At 37.6% G+C, this 21,926-nt stretch overlaps 1 long non-coding RNA gene across 18 annotated transcripts in view; it reads left to right on the forward strand.

Annotated features, from left to right (window-relative positions):
- Positions 1-21,926, forward strand: part of LOC147020356 (uncharacterized) — a 210,978-nt gene that overhangs the window by 58,367 nt on the left and 130,685 nt on the right. For 4 of the 18 annotated variants that reach the window (XR_015061784.1, XR_015061788.1, XR_015061789.1 and 1 more), the window contains one exon: positions 12,528-12,567. The exons of the other annotated variants lie outside the window; for them this stretch is intronic. This is a non-coding gene — a long non-coding RNA (uncharacterized LOC147020356). The remainder of the gene's footprint in view (positions 1-12,527; positions 12,568-21,926) is intronic. 18 annotated transcript variants of the gene reach the window in all.

Consider the following 21,926-nt stretch of genomic DNA (forward strand, 5'->3'; position numbering starts at 1 on the left):
TGCCTAAACCTGGTGAAAAGATTTATTTTGAAGATTATAATAAATCTATCATGCACCCATTTGTGATATACGCTGATTTTGAATGTATCCTTAAAAAGATAAATACTGCTTCTCCTAATCCAAAAGAACCATATACAAATAAATATCAAAAACATATTCCTTGTGGTTTCTGTTATTATATCAAATCATCTGTTGGAGAAAAGTATAACAAACTTGAACATTATCGTGGAAAAAATGCTTCACAAGAGTTTGTAAAACGATTAGAAAAGGATTGTATAAGACTCACTAAATTAATGAAAGAAACAAATGAACCGATGAAATTAACCAAAGAAGAAAAATTAGAATTTAGAATGAACAATATCTGTCATATTTGTGAGGGGGAAATTAAGGAGTCTAAAGTTAGAGACCATTGTCATCTTACTGGTAAATATAGAGGTCCCGCTCATTCCTGTTGTAATCTTAATTATAAATTACCTTCTTTTATTCCAGTCTTTCTTCACAACAGCGCCAACTATGATACACATCTATTTATAAATGAACTTTCAAAAACACCAGGGAATATTTCTGCCATAACAAACACAAGTCAAAAGTATATTTCATTTTCAAAAATGATATTCACAAAACCTATAACTCGTATTAGGTTTTTAGATTCTTACAAGTTTATGGGAACACCACTAGCCTACCTCGCATCAAATCTAAGCTCCACGGACTCTTTTCCAAATCTTAATTCATTCTTTCCAAAAGAGGAAATTCTCACTCAAGAGGAAATTCAGATTAAAGAGAGAATTCAAAGTAAAGAGGAAACTCTAATTAATGAAGAAATTCTAACTGAAGATGAAATTCTAATTATAAAGAAAATTCGAACTAAAGAGGAAATTCAGATTAAAGATGAAATTCTGATTAAAGAAGGAATTCTTACGAGAGAGGAAATTCAAACAAGGAATGAAATTCAAAGTAAAGAGAAAATTCTTACAAGTAAGGGAATTTATCCTTATGATTATATGGATTCATTTATGAGATTTAAAGAAACACAACTTCCTTCAAAAGAAAGTTTCTATAATAACCTTTATGAAGAAGAGATAAGTGATAAGGAATATAAACACGCACAAGAAATATGGAAAATATTTAAGATAAAGAACCTTGGAGAATATCACGATTTATATCTAAAAACAGATGTTTTATTGTTAGCTGATGTGTTTGAAGCTTTTAGATCACTCTGTCATAATAAAAATTGTTATGGATTAGATCCTGCCCACTATTTCACAGCTCCTGGTTTAGCTTGGAGTGCAATGTTGAAAATGACAAAACAAGATATAGATTTAATCAGTGATGTGGATATGCTTTTGATGATTGAGAAGTCCAAGAGAGGTGGAATATCACAAGTATGTTCAAAAAGATATGCCAAAGCAAATAATAAATATCTTCCAAATTATGATAGTGAAAAAGATAGTAATTATTTGATGTATTTTGATGCTAATAATTTGTATGGATGGGCAATTTCTCAATCTCTGCCTTATGGTAAATTAGAGTGGGTGGAAGAAAAGGATTATGAAAAGGCTTTGATGAATATTGTTATTTCTTCTCAAGAGGAATTGAATGACGAAGAAGAAGGTTATTATTTTGAAGTTGATTTGAGGTACCCGAGTGATCTTCATAATAAGCATAAAGATCTTCCTTTTGCATGTGAGAAAGAAACTCCAAAGAAAGAATGGTTAAGTGATTATCATAAAAGTTTTAATATTAAAGGCAAATCAACAGAAAAGTTATTAACAACATTCTATGATAAAGAGGGATATGTTTTACATCAGAGAAGCTTAAAACAGTTTTTGAGAGAAGGATTGAGAGTAGCTAAAATTCATAGAGTTTTAAAATTTAAACAAAGTCCTTGGGTGAAAAAGTATATTCAATTTAATACAGATATGAGAGCAAATACAAAAGTAAAATTTGAAGGGGACTTTTATAAATTAATGAATAATGCTGTATTTGGAAAGACTATGGAAAATGTTAGAAACAGACAAAACATTAGATTCGCAACATCTTGGAAAGAAGCTTCGAGATTGATAAATAAACCAAGTTTTGAGAGAGAAGAGGTTTTTTCAGAGAACTTTTCTGCAATTCATATGAAAAAGGAAAGTATTGTAATGGATAAACCAATTTATATTGGAACAGCAGTTCTTGATTTATCTAAGATATTGATGTATGATTATTTGTATAATGACTTAAAGAAAGAGTATGGTGAAAATGTTTCATTGTTGTATATGGATACTGATAGTTTTATCCTAGATATAAAAACTGATGATGTTTATGAAGATATGAAGAAAAATATTGGAGTATATGATACAAGTAATTTCAGCAAGAAGAGTGAGTTATTTTCCAAAAAGAATGAAAAGGTTATTGGTAAGTTTAAGGATGAGTTGGGTGGAAAAGTAATGAGTGAGTTTATTGGATTGAGAGCAAAGGCATATGCTTATAAGTATGGTGAACAGATTGATAAGAGGTTAAAGGGAATAAAGAAATATGTAATAAAGAAATCAATAACTTTTAGAAATTATTATAATTGTTTGATGAATAAGAAAGAAGAATATAGGAAAATGAATACAATAAGAAGTTATAAACATAACATATATAGTGAAGAAGTAAATAAAAAGGCATTAGGAGCCTTTGATGATAAGAGATTTATTTTAGATAATGGAATAGATTGTGTTCCATATGGATATTGTATGATAGAGTGTATAAAATAGATTATGTTTTAACGATGGGAAGATGGGTTAGGGTTTTTCAAGGGCTACCGCTGGTTTTTCACAATATATAAATGGTTAAACCAAGTATTAATCAAACTAAAGAGTGGAGAAAATCTCAGTCTTGGTATATAAATGGAAAACATAATGAATGTGAAAAATATCAAATAAGTCTTATTGAAAAAATAACTAAAACAAAGGTAAATAAAACAAATAAGCGAATTAATTTAAAAACTAGTAAGTTAGAGGATGTAAAGAAAAAAATGAATATCCTTGAATGGACTGAAAACTTTGATGGTTATCAATTGAACAATGAAAAACAATTTACTATAATCTCAAAATGATATGTGGCTCAGGAGGTGGTCAGATGAGAGCATTAAGAGAAGTTTATCATTTCGTAATGGCACAAATGGGGTATCTTAAAAAATATAAAGATTCAAATGTTTTGTTTGTCAATATTTTAGATGGGGATTATTGTGCAAAGAAAATTAAACTATTGAAGGAATTTGAGAATGAACAAATCTTTATAGGTTCAATGAGTGAGCTGTTCAACCCCCAGGTGTTCAATTCAATGAGGTTCAACCTCCAAGTTAAAAGGGGAGACAAATAAATATACCTTGGGATAAAAAGGGGTTTATTTTTAGGGAAAAAAATTATGAATCGCTGAAAATCCCCCATTCATTTACATGGGGAAAAGTGAGCCAGAATCAGTATTCTTACCCTACATATATATATATATATATATATATATATATATATATATATATATATATATATATATACATATATATATGTATATATATATATATATTATATATATATATTTATTTATTTACATATATATTTATTTATTTATATATATATATATATATATATATATATATATTTATATATATATATATATATTTATATATATATTTATATATATATATATATATATATTTATATATACATATATATATATATATATATATATTTATATATACATATATATATATATATATTTATATATATATATATATATATATATTTATATATATGTATATATATATATATATATATATTTATATATATATTTATATATATATTTATATATATATATATATATATTTATATATATATATATATATATATATTTATATATTTATATATATATATATATATATATATATTTATATATATATATATATATATATATTTATATATATTTATATATATATATATATATATATATATATATATATATATTCTTCTTCTTCTTTCGGCTGCTCCTGTTAGTGGTCACCACAGCGGATCATCCGTATGATCCGCAGAGTGATTTTGCACATGTTTTACGCTGGGTGCCCTTCCTGACGCAACCCTGGTCGCCTCTTACGACACAGGGATATGGTACACCTATTTTAACCGGGGTATACACCGGCCTAGTATACTGGTACTCACTTCGACAACCTCGGAAGGATGACAGGCTGAGTCAACCCCCTGGTGTATTAATTCAGTGGCCCAATGGGGCTTGAACTCAGGACCTTTTGGATCCCAAGCCGCTGCCCTAACCACTGCGCCAACACCAGGATATATATATATATATATATATATATATATATATATATATATATATATATATATATATATATATATATATATATATATATATATATATATATATATATATATATATATATATATATATATATATATATACATATATATATATATATATATTTTTATACATTTTTCCATCCATCCATCCATTGGGACCATACTCTGTGCAGAGCATTGGTGCTGCCGAAGCAGTCTCCTTGGCTATTGGGCACAATCCTGGACAGGTTGCCACACCAACACAGGATACCAGCAATCTGGCACTCATTTTGCAGACCTCAGAAGGATGACAGGTGGAGTCAACCCCACCTGGTATTAATTGAACAGCCAAGTGGGATATGAACTCAGGAACCAAGGATCCCAAGCCCACCACCCTAACCATTAAGCCAACACGAGGCATGCACATGCACATGTACATGCATATGAATATGAATGTGTGTATCTATGTATGTTTGTATCGATATATATATATATATATATATATATATATATATATATATATATATATATATATATATATATATATATATATATATATATATATATATATATACAGGGTGTCCATAAAGTCTCTTTACAATTAAAAAAATTTATTACAAAAGCAAATGAATCGATAAACCTCTGGAAATTATTCCAAAAATGAGGAGTAGATATTGAAGTTTTTTTTGCCTCATTTAATGCACTTCTATATGGCCACCATTAGTTGCATGAAGCACATCAAGACGGTATAAATTACAGGGTGTCCATAGAGTCTCTTTATAATTTATAATTTATACCATCTTGATGTGCTTCATGCAACTAATGGTGGCCATATAGAAGTGCATTAAATGAGGAAAAAAAAAACTTCACTCTCTACTCCTCATTTTGTAATAATTTCCACAGTTTATCTATTCATTTGCTTTTGTAATAAAATTTATAAATTGCAAAGAGACTTTATGGACACCCTGTATATGTATGTATGTATATATATATATATATATATATATATATATATATATATATATATATATATATATATATATATATATATATATATATATATATAGTTGCGGACCCGGGGTTGGGGCGAGAGGACCACGAGGAGGGGAAAGCTACCTCGGGTTCCCATCAGACTCTTCGGAATCGCAGGCCGTTGCACACAGATAACTACATGACGTGGCGGGTTGCTAATCGACCGTGAATGCCAATAACACAACCACTTGTCTTAGGGTCCTCCGTCTTAATGAAACCGTTGACCTACAATGGTCACGTAATCTAATTACTGGGGGCATGTCCTCGGTATGCCTTGCTCAAGCCAGATCATCTTACTGGATCAGATGCAACCGAGTGTAACTGCCAAGGACGTACAGACGAGGAAACAGATCGGTGGGGGATAACCTCCCAGCTAGACTAGGATACGGACCATGCTGGATCAATGAAGGAAAACACAAAAATGAGCTGGGAACATTTCTATATAAAGCATTTATGTACAATCAGACGAGGAAAGGTATGTGTCAGACTTATCTTGTTATATCTTCTACAATCTTAATTTAAGCTACGACAGATGCCACATACACACACACACACACACACACACACACACACACACACACACACACACACACACACAAACACACACACACACAGAGACCCGATAAAGATTAGTTGGCCAGAAAGGAGAGCAGATGAGAACGAATGGCCTCTCAATACCTGGCACGATCGGCCGACCGCACAACCCAGTGCTCTTGGGGGACGCTCCGCTTGAGCGATCCCACCTTAAGAGTCTGCATGTTACCTCTTACTTGATCACTTTGCTGGGGCTCATGGAAATGTGTGCTCCATGCTGGTCCAGAAGAATGTCTTTTGCATACCAACCCCAGAGTGTAGATGCAGCGACAGGCAGACAATGAGGTGCATCGAAGAGAGGGCGGAGCAGAGAGGCAGGGCAGTGGGGCGGGAAAACAAGTGGAGACAGTGTGAGGCAGACAGGCGAGAGGGAGGGGAGAGAGAGAGAGAGAGAGAGAGAGAGAGAGAGAGAGAGAGAGAGAGAGAGAGAGAGAGAGAGAGAGAGAGAGAGAGAGAGAGAGAGACAGACAGACAGACAGACAGACAGACAGACAGACAGACAGACAGACAGACACACGCACGGATGGTTTCGCGATCTGCCTTTTATAAGCTCCGGGCGAAGGGTGCGGCAACGACTCGAAGAGACATGCCGTCATCTGAATTGTACCCTTCCATTGGATTCCGGGCCTGCCCTGCCAGGCTCCTGGGGTCAGAAGTGGCCTCATTCACACGTCTGGCGCGACGCAGCCTGGAGCCCTTCACTGAACTCCCAGGCCATGTTCTGGTGACTTGATGAGTGCCATGTTGGTCCCACATGCCCGTTCGGTGAACCCCCCGGTGAGCTGCAGTGGTGCTGTTAACGTGCTTGGGCCGTCCCCACGCCACGTGGTCTGAGTGGCCTGGGCCACGCAGCACCCTCGTTTGGTGGCAAATTGCATCGATGCGTAGATGCGTGGAGGTGCGGGGTGATTTTTTCTGAGTGCAGGAGATGGTGGTTGAGGTAGTGCTGCTGGTGAGCGGAGGTTGAGCAAGGTGAGATGCGTTGTAAATCGGCGCGCAGGTTTGAAGGAAAGGGCGCTATGCGCGTCCTGTACAGTGTCAGTGGAGAGTTTTTCATAGTTGTGATTTTCACAAGCGACCGCCTGGGTGCGGTGCCTGCTTCGATTTGTATCATGGATAAAAGACAAGGGTTGGAACGAACATCAGGATTGAATGACAGATAGAGATACAATTTGACCTAGCTGTAAGACCCACGCAACGCGCTTCGTCCCATTAACCCATTAGATATGAGTGGAAGGTCTGACTGCATCAATACTAACGAAATAACTCTCTGGGGATCACTGTATGTTGGGTATCGTTGCCCTCGAGGCATGTGGTTTTGCAGAACAGCAACAATGTATATATATATATATATATATATATATATATATATATATATATATATATATATATATATATATATATATATATATATATATATATATATATATATATATATATATATATATCTTCCTCTTCTTCTTCTTTCGGCTCGCTCCCGTTAGGGGTCGCCACAGCGGATCAACCGTCTCCATTTCGCACTATCCTCCACATCTTCCATTGACACTCCAACCACCTGCATATCTGCCCTCACCGTATCCATGAACCTCTTCTTTGGCCTTCCTCTTATCCTACTGCCTGGCGGCTCCATCTTCAACATCCTTCTCCCGATATACTCCGCTTCCCTCCTGTGCACATGACCAAACCATCTCAATCTCCCCTCTCTCACTTTGTCTCCAAACCGTCCTACCTGCGCTGTCCCTCTAATATACTCATTTCTTATCCTGTCCATCCTTGTCACTCCCAAAGAGAATCGCAGCATCTTTAACTCTGCCACCTCCAGCTCCGCTTCCTGTCTTTTTGTTAGCGCCACCGCCTACAAACCATACAACATTGCTGGTCTCACTACCGTCTTCTATACTTCCCCTTCACTCTTGCAGCTACCCTTCTGTCACAAATCACTCCTGCAACTCTACTCCACCCACTCCATCCTGCCTGCACTCTCTTTTTCACTTCTCTACCACACTCTCCGTTACTTTGGACAGTTGATCCCAAGTAGTTAAACCCATGCACCTTCTTCACCTCAACTCCTTGCAACCGCACCATACCACCACCCTTCCTCTCATTTGTGCACATGTACTCCGTCTTACTCCGACTGACTATCATTCCCCTTCTCATATATACAGTATATATATATATATATATATATATATATATATATATATATATATATATATATATATATATATATATATATATATATATGCAAAAATTTCAGTGCCACCTTACTCACCATTCGCCTGAGGTGTGCAGTATCAAGTTTAATTCAAATCGGGAAACGAAAAAAAATTATTGAATAATTATCAATTCCCGATTTAGTCAAGTACTCTTTGGGAGTTCAGAGGTATAGTTCGCTGGAGCTATATTTTTTTTTTCATCAACCGCTGTCACAACAGGAACCCTATGGGTTCACGGGTCATCTCGTGTATATATATGTATATATATATATATATATATATATATATATATATATATATATATATATATATATATATATATATATATATATATATATGTATGTATATATCTCCAACACCATATGTTAATTTTTTTTCTCAAAAATTTTGCACCCCACTGCACTGTCGGTATATGTATGTATATATGTATATGTATATATATATATATATATATATATATATATATATATATATATATATATATGTGTTTATGTTTATGTTTATGCACACACAGACACACAGACACACAGACACACAGAAACACATCTACACACCTACAGTGGGTGCAAAATTAGGAGTCCACCTAAATCAATGCCAAGTTTTCTCAAGGCACAATTTCAACCACAAATTTGATGTAATATTGGAAGCTACGTCTCCATATTCTTTAATTTATTGCAGTTATTATTAACTGACACTTTGTCTTAACAATATATGAAGGGTGAATTCATTTGAGAGAAAATCAAATCTTAATTGAGCAGTCTGACTGCTCTGGGATGCATTACATTTCTGTTGGGAAAAGATTGACTCAAACATGATCTATAAACTAATTAAATCAATCATAAGTGGAGTTGAAACAGTTCTCAAGGAAAAATGAGGGTCACACTGATTATGGATTTTACATAAAGAAAGATTTGATTTTTTCCTTTTTTAGCAATTGTTATTATAGCCTTAAGAGTTCATAAAAAATCCCTTAAAAGTGATTTCGGTCTCATATTTCAATGATTATCTTGGCCACCAAAGGTGGGTGGACGTTATATTTTCACCCGTCTGTCTGTCTGTCTGTAGGTCTCTTTTTTCTGTTTGCTTGTCTGTCTTTGAACAGGATATCTCAAAAGTTTATGGACGGATTGGGACGAAATTTGGTGAACGAGTTGGATGTGTGACATGGACGAATTGATTTGATTTTAGTGAAGATACCACACACTCTTCCGGATCTGATTCCAGATACAAGTATTTTTTTTTCAATGATTCTTTATCATTGAGAGACGGGGCCATAAAAATGACGCATAACATGTTATTTCAAAAAGTTGTGGATGGATCTGGCCTATTAGTGGGACAGAAAATATAAACTGTTCAGCCTTGAGGAGGCTTGCACTCTACCAAGTGACATTCTACTTTATTTTGTTGTCACGACTCGATTAATAAATTTCCTACTGGACCGGTACTTTTGCACCCCACTGTATATACTGTGTATACTTTTTATACATCATGAGGAAATCAAATATGGAAGACATATGGCTGAAGTCACAATTGTAGGAAGATTTATGAACAACCCAAGGTGTGTTGATGATACCACTCTATTAGCAGAAGTTAAGAGGACTTGATGAAACTGATGCATGCAGAGATGAAGGAAAGTGAAAAAGAGGGATTTTATTTTAACTTAAAAAGGACTAAAATATTGTCAACTGGGAAGATTGATGTGTTTAGATTGGGATACAATCACATGGAAATAGTGGAAAGTTTCATCTTCCTGGGTTCTAGGATTAAGGTGAGTTGAGAATGTGGAGGACGAAGTAATATATGGTTTGCACTGGAGAGAACAGCCAGGTCAGGATTCACAAAGATCTGTAAGGACATATTTGTGACAAAACAAACCAAGAGGAGTCTGGTATTTCCAGTTGCAATGGATGGATGTGAGTCGTGGACAGTGAAAAAGAAAGAAAAGAAGATTGATAGTTTTGAAATATGGTGTTTGAGATTAATGTCAAAAATTCAATGGACTGTAACAAGAACGAACAAATCGGTGCTTGAATAAATTATAACACCACATACATTGCAGACACTGATGATAAAACAGAAATGGTCATACTCTGGACACATCATGCAGTGCAGGTTAGGGATGGTTGAAGAAATCTGATCATGAATGTAACCAGAAGTCAATCATGTAATTATTATTGTTATTATTTTTAAAAAATAACCAATATCATAAGAACAAAGTGGAAAAAAAAACTTTATATCAGCCAAACAGAAATGACTTATAATCTCCATGCATAACTTTGAATGTTGAAACAAACTGACAAATACTTTACAGTGTGTTTTTCATTCCTTTATGTGAGGTCAGCACTATATGAATTGCAATGGTCTTAACAATTTTTAAGTAATGTAACACCATTTGTTGTTGCTCTGAGAACAACAGTGTCACACGTTAAGAATAACAATGATGTAAGTAATTTGCCAAATTGCACTGAGTAACAAATAGGATGTTGATTACACGTGCTGAGTCAATATTTGTTGGAGCCGACATGCGACATGGAGGGAATCTTTGCCATTCATGGTGGTGTCGTGTTTTAGTGATGTCATTTCCCTCAAGTTTCCGTCAAGCCGATTTTGTATTTGCTGAAAATACAATCATACATTTGGCAGGTTTCCACTTTTTTGTGCAATTTATTTCTTGTGTAACAAATCCCAAAATGACTCTTGAGGAGCACTCTAGAGTATAATTGGCATGATGACACATAAGTCGACTCATAATTATAAGTTGAAGGTGCCTGGAATGGATGTTGATTTGATTTGGAAACCCTGAGACCGGGTAGTCGGACAATATTTTTGTTTGTTATTTTCACTGCTCCAAACTAGAATGGCACTCGGTAGAGCGCATACCGCTGCTAGGCTGAACAGTTTACGTTTTGTATTCCACGAAGAGGCTGAATCTGGATCTGGACCTGAACCAAAATCAAATCGGCTTGTTCTTGTCACCGGCCCAAATCATCCACCAAGTTTTGTCATAATCCATCCATAGCTTTGAAATATGATGCAATATATCCTTTTGACCCTGTCACTCAATGGTGAAGAATTACACAAAAATTTCTCTGATCCGGATCCGGATCTACACCAAAATTGAATCAATTCTTTCTTGTCACACACCCGACCTGTCCACCACGTTTTGTCCAAATCCGTCCATAAGGTTTTGAAATATACTGCTCACAGACAGACCTGACAGGAGTGAAAACATCACTTTTCTCCACCTTCAGTGGTGAATGTAAACATCGGGGCAATACCCTGGGTGCTCACCTGGTAGCGGCTGGATAAGATAACCAGGGACGTTAACATAGGGGCAATACCCTGGGAGCTCACCTGGTGGTGGCTGGATAAGATATCCAGGGAACAACTGGTAGGCATGGATGACCCCAAAAATATGTAATGGAGAAGAAAGTAAATGCCTATGGATTTCTTTTTTAATGCAATGACCAAATTTTAGTACATCATGGGTGATGAAGGTTGTGGTGAACTTCCATCGGAATTGTGTGTAGTCTCTGAGAAGAAAGAAAGCAAATACCTTTTTTGGGGAGCAACCCCCAGTAGACACCCTTAGACCACGATTTTTTTTTTAATGGTTTGAACATCCTTTGGTACATCACGGGTGATGAAGGTTGTGGCCAAATTTCATCAAAATTGTGTGTTGAGTTTTGGAGAAAAATGGAAATACACATTTTGGTTGGCAACCCCCCCCCCCCCCCTTATACCCCTCGAGACCCCGATGTTTCTAATATCACGAACAAACTTTGGTACATAATGGGTGATGAAAATTGTGGTGAAGTTTCATCAGAATTGTGTGTGTAGTTTCTGAGTTGAAAGCAAATACCTATTTTGTGGGGCAACCCCCCCTCACATCCCCTTAGACCACGATTTTTCTCATGTTATGAAAAGACTTTGGTACTACATGGGTGGTGTAGGTTGTAGTCAGGTTTCATCAGAATTGTGTGTGTCGTTTCTGAGATGAAAGCAAATATCTCTTTGGGGGGCCAACCCCATCCCACCCCCTCCCTCCATAAAATCCGTAGACCCCCTCAGACACCGATTTTCTTTTAATACCGTGAACAATCTTTGGTGCATCATGGGTGATGACGATTGTTGTCAAGTTCCATCGAAATCCTATGTGTAGTTTCAGAGAAGTTGAAAGTATTTGTGGACTGAATAATGGACGGATGACGCGCCATCCCATCAGCTACTGTATGCTCTGGCTGAGCTAAAAATGGGGGAGGATGAGAAAATGTTGTGCATTATTTGATTTTGCAACAAATGCTTTTTGGAGCAAGGTAAGCATCTTATTTTACATTCTTTCAACAATTCCAGCTTTTTTGTTTTTTTTTAGTCAATGAAAATTGAACGATCCAGGCCTATATCTCCCAAAGGTCTGCTACTTTCCTCGAATTGATGTCATTAGCCTTAATTTTATGTCAAACTTCTCGTCATTAAAATTAATTTATTTTTGAATCCACCCTGCACAACTGACACACCTTTGGATTTTTGAGTCCAGAGTGGTGTGTGTGTGTGTGTGTGTGTGTGTGTGTGTGTGTGTGTGTGTGTGTGTGTGTGTGTGTGTGTGTGAGCTCATGCACACAATTAAAGGTTGTGCTCTCAGTGGATTCCCATGGAGAAACATCTTCGGTCCTCGTGGTGGACCAAACAATATGGATCATTCTTTCACTTTGCTGGGAGCATCTGACACTCCTTGCATTTATTGTTGTGCATGTTCACAACCACAATCATTAATGCACAGGGACAAACTGAAGACGTCGATTAATAATTGCTGTGTCCATTACAGTGGAATTATAACACAGAAAACTCGTATTAAGCCTTGTATTAGGGCTTGCTGGTGATTGATGTTCTGAATTTAGATGATTTTGAGGTGAAGGTAAAAACGCTAATGCTTTCTGAACATATTCTTTGCTGGCATGAAATTAAGATTGAAACATCACTTTCCTAGCCTGCTTCCTCGATGCTTTCTTTGGCACAACCAAGACCTTTGAAACCACTTCCCAAGGGAGCTGTGACGGTCTATTGAGCTACAAAGCAGTTTGTGTGAACTGTCAGGAAGGAAAATTAAGACCACAAAGCTGAAACTTAGCCTATTCGTTCCACTTTCTATAAAGTAATACAATGCACTGTTGTAACGTCAAATGAAATGTAACTGCCACAAGCCTAATTTTGTACATTGTGCAGTAGAAATTCTGTAATCTGTATTAACTTCCTTTTGTGTGCTTGTGTGCTCCTGATTGCCGTTTATGTACCAGTAATCTTCATAATTCTGCTGCTTTAATGTGTAGTCATCTCGATTCATTTCCATATTTAGTCCCTGCACACACTCACACGTGCACAATGCTCATGTGTGCGTGTGTGCACGCATCAGTGTGCACCCTCGGGCATACCTTATTTTTTAATTATTTTTTTTAACCATTTTAGTTTTTGTCATCACATTTTCAACAAACCATTAATTTAACAAGCCGATAGGCGGCCATGGGTCGCCGAGCATCTGATGAACTTTGACCCCTGATCTGAGTTAATGTAGTACTAAGTACTTACGAAATTGCAATCGAATCGGTTAACCCGTGTAGGAGCAAGGGGGATTTGAATGGTCATTTTGCACGAAAAATGCATTCATTGACCTTTGACCCCTGACCTAGCTGAGATAGGTCAATATGTCCTGAAGCAAAGTTGTAGTACTCATTGAGTACTATGTACCTATGAACTTTCATTCGTATCGGTTAATCCGTGTAGTAGCAAGGGTGCCTTGAATGGTAATTTCGCCCGAAAAATACACTTATTGACCTTTGACCCCTGACCTACTAGAGATAGGTCATTATGCAAATGAGCAAAGTTGTAGTACTCATTACGGTCTATAAGCATGTAAAGATTCATTCGATTCGGTTCAACCATCTTGGAGCTAGTGTACTTTGAATTTTCAGCAGGAATGCTCAATGGTCCTCGAACACCCAAGTTGAGAGGGTTACCATTTGGAAACTATAAGATGGAGAAAAAAATGGATGTCATATAGCGGATAGAGAATCACCTTAAGATTATGCATACCAAATCTCATCAAGTTCCATCTACTGCTAACGACTGAATAACTACCATCTACTGAATGAAAAATACCGAAAATGCGGTTTGATATCGGAAATCCCCAAAGTTCGAAGGGGGTGCTGTGGGTGAACAAAGATATAAAGTGAAAATCCGGCTCGATTGTTTGTGCACAATGTATTCCAGAGATTAGTGTGAATTTTCATGACTATCTGGCCATAACCCTAGGAGGAGTAGCATTTGACGCGAAGGCACCTCCAGCTCTCGCATATTATCGATTTTTACCCTTTGACCCCTGACCTAAGCAATATCAGTCAAGATGTCCTGAGGCAAAGTTGTAGTACTCATTGCATGCTATGAACCTGCAAAGCTTCATTTGGATCGATGCACTCACCTGGTCGCTAGGGGGCCTTCAATTTTCGCCAATTTTTGGGCATACCCCATTTGTAGGGGGCGCTGCGGGTAAACTATTCCATATATCACAAAAACCGGAATATATTTTGTGGAGCATCACCTGTAGATAATGCATGCCAAATTTCATAAGCCTACGTGGGATATTGGCTTTCGGAATTGATTTTGTGTGAACGGTACCGATTTTGAAGGTTTTTCGGATGTTGCTTGGGAACCAAAGCATCCCTAGCAACCATCACAATTTCCAAAGCACTCGGTCATACGATGTACCTATCACCCGAGTTTGGTCAAAATTGGCCCACGTTTACTACCAATTATGCTGATGACAAACGAACAAACGTCCAAACAAACAGATAGAGTTACTGACAATAAGGGTCACAGGGTCACCTATTTCGGCGACCCAACAATAAGGGTCACTTATTTCGGCGACCCAATAATATGAACAACACTGATTACTAATTGGGTTAAAATGTGAAAGGGCACAGTCACAGTGAGTAGAAATAGGCCTTATTTGCCTGTTCGCTGATGTACTGCGCAAGATGGCCGGATTTTAATTTTGAGTTGCTTCCGTGTTTCTTTATTTATACATCATTAAGCTGCAGTGTGTCTGTCCATGGGCTAAAATTTTTTTTTTATCATTTCAGCTTTTGTCATCAAATTTTCAACAAACATTTTTTATGATAATATAGGATAACACCAGTTAATAAAATTTACATTTTTTGTTGTTTTTATACCTCAAGTTTATAAATATATGAGACGACCCGTGAACCCGTTGGGTTCTCATTGTGACAGGGTTTGATGAAAAAAAATCATTTGAAGAAAAAAAGAAAGATAGCTCCAGCGGACTATACTGCTGAGGTTGTTTACATTGATCAAATTCTCCCGAAGAGTACTTGACTGAATCGGGAATTGATTTTTTAATAATTTTTTCGTTGCCCAATTTGAACGAAACTTGATATTGCACACCGCAGGAGAATGGTGAGTGAAGTGGACTTAAAATTTTTGTGCTATCGTGTTACCGTTTTGGCTGCATTTCGGGAACATACATACATACATACATACATACAAGATGAGAGTTTTAGTAATATATAGATGTGGAAAAATTACATGCCCAGAACAGGAATCAAACCAAGGTCTGCTGGAAAACCATACCAGTGCTCTGCCATTTGAGCTATCTTGGTGACTTCACCAGATGAGCAACATAATTCTTCCACATATACAAGTGCCCCTCTCTTTCCTCCATTGCTTCCGGGGCACTTGCTGCCAACCATCGGAGCAGCTGGGACCTGCTCTCGAGAGGGTCTTCCCCCTGTGGCGGGACACATCTATGTCCTCTATTAAACACCACTGGGGGCGTAGTAATATAATGAGAAGTGAGCAGAATAGAACGTCATAAATATATGTGGAAAAATTACGGGCCCAGACCAGGAATCGAACCCGAAAGCAATGGGGCAAAGAGAGCGGCACTTGTATATGTGGAAGAATTGTGTTGCCCAGATAGTTCAGATGGCAAAGCACTGGTATGGTTTTCCAGAGGACCTGGGTTTGATTCCTGTTCTTGGCCTGTAATTTGTCCACATATATTTATGATGTTTATCCTATTCAATTCTAATTAGCTCAAGGTTAGTTCGAATCCAAAGCAGACCTGGATGGTTTTGCACTTTGAGATGCTTTTTTAATCTTTATTTATTGCATTGCATCCTCCAGTGTCAAAACTTTTGCTTGAAACTCTGAAACCCAATAACAGCTGATTTAACTTGATAAAATGATTGCGACATTGTATTGTAGGTATTACAAATATTACCATATCAGAGATGAAGTCAAAAGGTGCTTTATGCATTGTGTACTTAATTTTGCTGTTGGGACCAAATAAGTGCTGAATACAGCATTTCACATATTATGCAGAGTATGTTTTGTTATCATTTACATGGGGACTGGCAAGATAGTCTCGAGGTTTGCACACTCACCTCTGAGCTGTCTTGCCTGGGCTAGCCTGGATCTCGGCTCAGCTATAAACTGTCACCCTGGTATTTTGCAGTCTGGGCGAGGCATCAGTGTGTGCTCCATGTATCGGATGAAGGTTAAAGGCCCGGTCACACCTTGACGTTTTAGCCAACGTACGCCGATTTTTGAATTTTTTTTCTAAAACGCTGACACACGTTGAATACGTTATGGGTAAGTTTTGATAACATTGAGAGCATGCTGAAAAACACTGCCATACGTCGTTGTACGTTGGCTTTAAACGTTGTACTTTTTGGTTGTCCTCAAATTTTTTCATGCTTGAAATTTCACGATGTATGCCGGCGTATGACTCACACGTTCCGCTACGCTGGCCACAAGTTGTATGCACGGTCTGCGATCGTTGACAGACGTCAACACATGCTACTTGTAAGTTAATCATAAGTTGAGACACGCCGAGGTAATGTTTAGCGTACCCGAAACTTATTTCTAACCTATGATTAACGTATTGTTGGCACGTTACGCGATCGTTGCCACACATTGACAGACGTTACTTTTAAGTTACTCATAGGCTGAAAGACGTCGGTATAATGGATCGTCCTTGCGTCAGCGTCCACGGCCACGGCCAGGACACTTATTTGCAGCATTCTTCAAACTTTTCTTCGGAATGACGAGGATGTTCACACTTCGATGTCTAGCTTGGCTATGATTCCAATTGTCCATCGGCAGCGTCTATTTAAAATAGTCGAGTTTGAGCGTTTTAACACGTTCAGAAGAAACGCTTCAAATTTCAAAACCCCAGCGTCAAAAAACAAAGGCGAGTGACAGCAATTTAAATCGTTCATTGTAAACAATGAAAATAGTTGAGTGGTACCGTTTAAAAGTCGTTGAGTGTAAAAAAAATCCAATTGTTGAGCGCAAGCATCTACTTTCAATAGTGGAGATGCAGCCATTTAAATCGTTGAGTTTATCATTTAAATCGTTAAATCGTTAAACGCAAGGACGATCCTTCATAACCCACACCCTCCCCCTCACACTCACCTACTACTGCCAACATGAACAAACTACTACTAATATTAATACTAATACTAATACTGATACTGATACTGTTACTGCTGACATGGACATCGACTCAAAAAGGACTCGAAAACACTGTTGGGTTCCCCTTTTATGAGCAGCATTTTTATATACCAATTCCCAAAACCGCTGGGAACACGTCTTTAGATGGCAGTTGTAAGCTAGAAACACGTTAATTATTTTTTTTGTCGACCGGAAGACGTCATTGGAATACGTCTACATACGTCGATGTGTGTTGGGACTACGTAAAGAATTGGTTCAAAGCACGTCAAACATAAGTTAGAAATAAGTTTCACGTAAAAAAGACATTACCGCGACGTGTTTCGACTTATGAGTAGCTTATAAGTAGCCTTTGTGGACATGTGTAAGCGTCCACATATCGTGTGTAAAACTTATCCCCATCGCATGCGGAACGTGTCTCATACGCCGAGTACGTCGTAAAATTTTGAACATGTTTAAAATTTCTTGACGTACTCTACTTACTACGACGTATGATAGCGTACTTTAGCGTTGTACTCACGTATACCAAACTTACTCATACCGTATTTGACGTGCCCCAACGTTTTAGACACATTTTTCTTAGGTCGGCATACGCTGGCAAGATCGCCAAGGTGTGACCGCGATGTTGACACTTCCATTTCTACGGCAGTTATGATTCGAATCGTTGTGCGTCAGCCTTTTAATAGGCTACGTCACGACATCGTCGGCGATGCGTGCAACGCGCTATGCCTAAGTTAGACTATCGTTGGGCATCGGTTGTGTAGGCCGCCAACAGGTTCAGCATTCGTTGGTATAAGTTATCTATAACACAACGAAACGTTCTGTGTCCATTACCAATGCGTTATACATAAGACCAAGTCGCTATGAATACGTCCGAATCTTTAAAAAAAAACATCAAAAGTTCAACGTAAGCCAGCGTTTTACATACATTTTAATACGTTGCCATCGCTGGCTAAAACGTCAAGGTGTGACCGGGCCTTAACCTGGGCGTCAAATCTGCTAATATGAGTTGGTGGATGTTAACGATCCACGATGTCTTTTGCAAAGAGTAGGAAAACTATCGCCAACACCTTAGCCATATTCCAAATTTCTGCTATAACCTATATGCTGCATATAGTGGGGCAACTTAGCTCAATATAGCATAACAATTGTGCATTTTGTGAGGAAAGCACCAAATTTGGCACACTAGTAGCCTACCATATTATGAACAGATTTGGATGTTGGGCCATCTCAAAATTTTTGATTTCAGTGGAAAATGACTGCCACAACCATCAGCGGCTGAATTTGAGATGACCCAATATCCAAATCTGTTCATAATATGATAGGCTACTAGTGTGCCAAATTTGGTGCTTTCCTCACAAAATGCACAATTGTTATGCTATATTTAGCTAAGTTGCCCCACTAATATGAGAGAAGATGATGTCACATGGATTCAAAGGTGAACCCATGAAGTTGGATTTAAAAGGGCTAACAATTGGAATAAAATGAAATTTACATGATGCTAACTCGTCAGGGTAAGTATATAAGTAACATTTACATGACAAGTATATAAAGAAAATGAAATGTGTTGAGCTGTAAAATTTCGATAATGTTTGATAGCATTTTAAATCATGTGGAATTCTTCTGATAACCTTCTCTTTTGCCACAAATTAATTTTGCAAATTGCCATAATGCACCTTCTGGGATGCACAAATCTGGCACAGTTTAGCACCTGCAAAGTTGTTTTAAATGCATTTCACAACAAGTAAGTAAATGGGTCGATTGGCCAGAATCATCCAATTCATATTTGGAATGTTTTATGGATGCCATAGCGTGTTATCTCCTGGAGATGCATCATTATTAATTATTTTTATGCCTCCGCTGACGAAGTTGCTCGAGGAATTATGTTTTTGGGTTGTTCATCCGTCCGTCCGTCCGTGCTAATTTTCTCTGCTTTCTCTGCAACCGCTAAACCGATTTACACGAAATTTTCACCATATGTGCGACTACTCGCGTATAATGTTTATTGTTAATTATGATGTCATAGTTCATATGGTGTGGCAGCTATGTTCGAAAAAAGGAAAAAAATATTGGACCTCTGCATCTCTGAAACCGCTCCATGGAAAAAAATTTAAAGTTGGCTCATGTCAAGTGCTCCACATAGGAAATAAGTGATTTTTTTGATGATGTCATAGGAGTTGGATTTGTCATGATGTCATAATTGCATACATCAAATGATTTATTCAATCAGTATTAAAATTTTTGATGGTCATCCCAGGCTAAATTGTATGTGGGAAAAAATTGATGACATCATCGGTCCCGTGGTTCAGCAGCCATATATTTTTATCATAAAAGTCTTCAACAATGTTCTTCTCCGAAACAGCTGGACAGATCGACGGGAAACCTTGTAGGTATGATCGCCTATCCATGTGGAACAAAAATTTATCCACTTAAGACACCATAGGTCACATGGTTTGGTGGTGAAGATTTTTTGAAGAGTTAATCTTTTAAAATCTTCTCCACATCGGCTTGACAGATCGAGGGGAAACTTCACCTCCATGTTCCCCAAGCCTTGGGGATACCAGGGTGTTCACGAATAATTAATAGGTCACATGGTCTGGCAGCCATGTTGGATTCAATGAAAATGTAAGAAAAAAAAAACTATTGCTCTTGAACTGCTTCATCAATTGATGTGAAACTTCACCATTACGATCGAGTAGTCATGGGGAATATGTGTTTTAAATGTCAACCTGATCGGATGCATGGTATGGCATCCAGAATTATTTAATATTTTTAATCTGGGTTCAGAGCTTTAAATCAAACTTGGTACAAGTATGTATAATAATGTAATAATGTGGGTGGAGGCATATCTGGTGATGTCGTGATGCCGAAGAGTGCCCTTCTAGTTTTTGTATTCAGACAAGAAGAGCTAGTATACTGAAGAGATCAGTATGTAACAAGACAACAGGACAACAGGGACAGTGGAGAGAGATATATATATATATATATATATATATATATATATATATATATATATATATATATATATATATATATATATATATATATATACATATATATATATATATATATATATATATATATATATATATATATATATATATATATATATATATATATATACCAAAAGTGGAATTGAAGGACAAAACAGAGGGAGACTTGGACAAACAATGGGTGTGGGGTGGAATGGGGGACAGGAATCGATGCATGAGGTGGACAAGATGGATACAGAAAGAAACTCAGGAATGAAAAGCTGGAAATTTGAAAGGAGGAGAGCTTGGGTGGGGGTTAGCAAGGGTAGAAAGGATCATTGTTTTGGATATGGGATGCAATCTGAGATGGTGGTTAAGAGCTGTCTTGAAGACCTGGAGGATTTTGTTAGTTTCACCAGAAGGGGAAGCCTGGCGGCTGGCTGGTTTACTTAACAGTTAAGGTGGCTGAAGATATTAAAGTCTTGAGTTCAAGCCCCTGTAATTCCATTAAAATAACACCAGGTGGGTTGACTTGTCCAGTCATCCTTCTGAGGTTGGCAAAATGAGTACCAGCTTACTGGTAACAGGGGCACTGCATCAACAGCACAGCTGTGCTTCCAGAAAATGAAGTAGTCAGCGGCCCCTCTCTGTTTTCCTAACTTCCTGCCACCTCTCTACTTCCCCAATATCCCCCCCCTACTTCCCCAACATCCCTCCCCCCTCTCTGCTTCCCAACATCCCTCCCCCCTCTGCTTCCCCAACATCCCTCCCCCTCTCTGCTTCTCAAACGTCTGGCCCCCTCTCTGCTTCCCAAGCATCCCGATCCCTCTCTGCTTCCCCAGTGTCCCGCCTCCTTCATACTCACCCAAGCCCAATTGTTTTCCTCCCACCTACACCCTCTCCATTCTCTCCACCTCCTCCCCAATTTGAAACTCCCTGCCAACAACGCACCCCTCCCCCAATCCCTATCCTGATAGAAGCTCCAACATCTGAGATCTTTGCTCCAATTTGACAGATATCTCAATCCAAGCTGCCATTGGTAAACCTGACATTATCTGCCGAAAAGATTACTTCCTTCCACAAGATGTCCCCGATTCTTCTGTACTTCTCCATGGATATTGCCTTTTCAGGTATAACAGGTCTGAGCTCCGTTCCATTGGTGGAGTTGCAGTTTACGTCAATAACTCCATTTCCCACTGTCCACATACTCCCTTTCTCCCCTCCTAACTCCCAGGAGTTTCTTTGGCTGCACTTTTCCTTCCACATCCACCTCT

This window comes from Eptatretus burgeri, chromosome 9, assembly GCF_056783735.1.
Source record: "Eptatretus burgeri isolate ZD-2024b chromosome 9, Ebu_testis_v1, whole genome shotgun sequence".
Lineage (NCBI taxonomy): Eukaryota > Metazoa > Chordata > Myxini > Myxiniformes > Myxinidae > Eptatretus > Eptatretus burgeri.